A 1,157-nucleotide genomic window follows, 5' to 3' on the forward strand; every position below is an offset into this window, starting at 1 on the left:
TAACTCAGGGAAAACCTCAGTAAGACTTGTATGACCTAGTCCCAAAGAATTCATCCTAATCTATTTATTTTTTTCACTACACATCCTATTTATGTGTAGTAAAAAAAAAAAAAAAAAAAGACCTACATATCCACTTAGATACATAGACATGGAAAATGAGGCATGAACACCTGTTGCCAGCCTAAAATATAAGGCCATATAATTATATCTTTACTATAAGAAACATTCAAGGCTGGGGCTGGGGAGATAGCTTGGAGGTCTAAGCCCTGGCCTGGTAAGCGCAAGGACCTGAGTTCGAGCCCCAGTACTGCACACTATGCTGGCCTCAGAACCCCAAGCATGCAATGCTGGCCCCAAAACCAAGGGTGGTGGTGCACAGCTGCTGTAATCTCAGAACTGCAGAGGCTGAGACAGGAGGATCACTGCAAGTCTGAACTGTGTACTGAGACCCCATAACAAATGAATAAATAAATAAATATTAAAAAGAAACAAAGTTTTATGGTCCTCTGCCTGAGATCTGATCTATACCTAGAAGTAATCAGACTTTTACTGACTCTACAGGGACCTCTCTCCTGTCAGCACCTCTTCCCCATAGGCTACCTCAACAACCTGCTCCAGCAATACCCTCAAGAAATAAAGGCTACCTCCTGAGTCCACTAGGTCTAGGCCTACCTACCACTGGGCCTCAGATTTACACACTAACTCAGACTCTGAGTCTAGAGAGTCTAGAAAAGGTCAGATTGTCCTAAGATAGTACTTTATTAGTCAACTCCAGACACTAGAAAAAGCCCCAAACATTCCAAATGGGCCCCCCAAAAACCCAACTGATCCATGAAGCAAACTTGCCATACTTTGAAAATTGATATCCACATTAAATTGCCAATCAAAATACCACTGCTGACAGAATTAGAAAAAATAATCCTAAAATTCAGTTGGCAAAAGATACTTAAAATATCAAAAACAATCCTGGGGGGGGCCTGGCCCTAGCTCAGTCCTTTAAGTGGCTGCTTCCACAAAGCTGTCAGCCTCAGGAGTTCGAACCTCACAACTCTCCCGCTGGCCAAAAGTGCCCTGAAGGCATTCGAGGAACAAAAAAAAAATCATTAAAAGGGGCTGGAGAGATGGCTCAGTGGTCTAAGGCACCTACTTAGAACAAG

The sequence above is a fragment of the Octodon degus genome, unplaced genomic scaffold (assembly GCF_000260255.1).
Source record: "Octodon degus isolate 3935 unplaced genomic scaffold, OctDeg1.0 scaffold00015, whole genome shotgun sequence".
Taxonomy (NCBI): Eukaryota; Metazoa; Chordata; class Mammalia; order Rodentia; family Octodontidae; genus Octodon; species Octodon degus.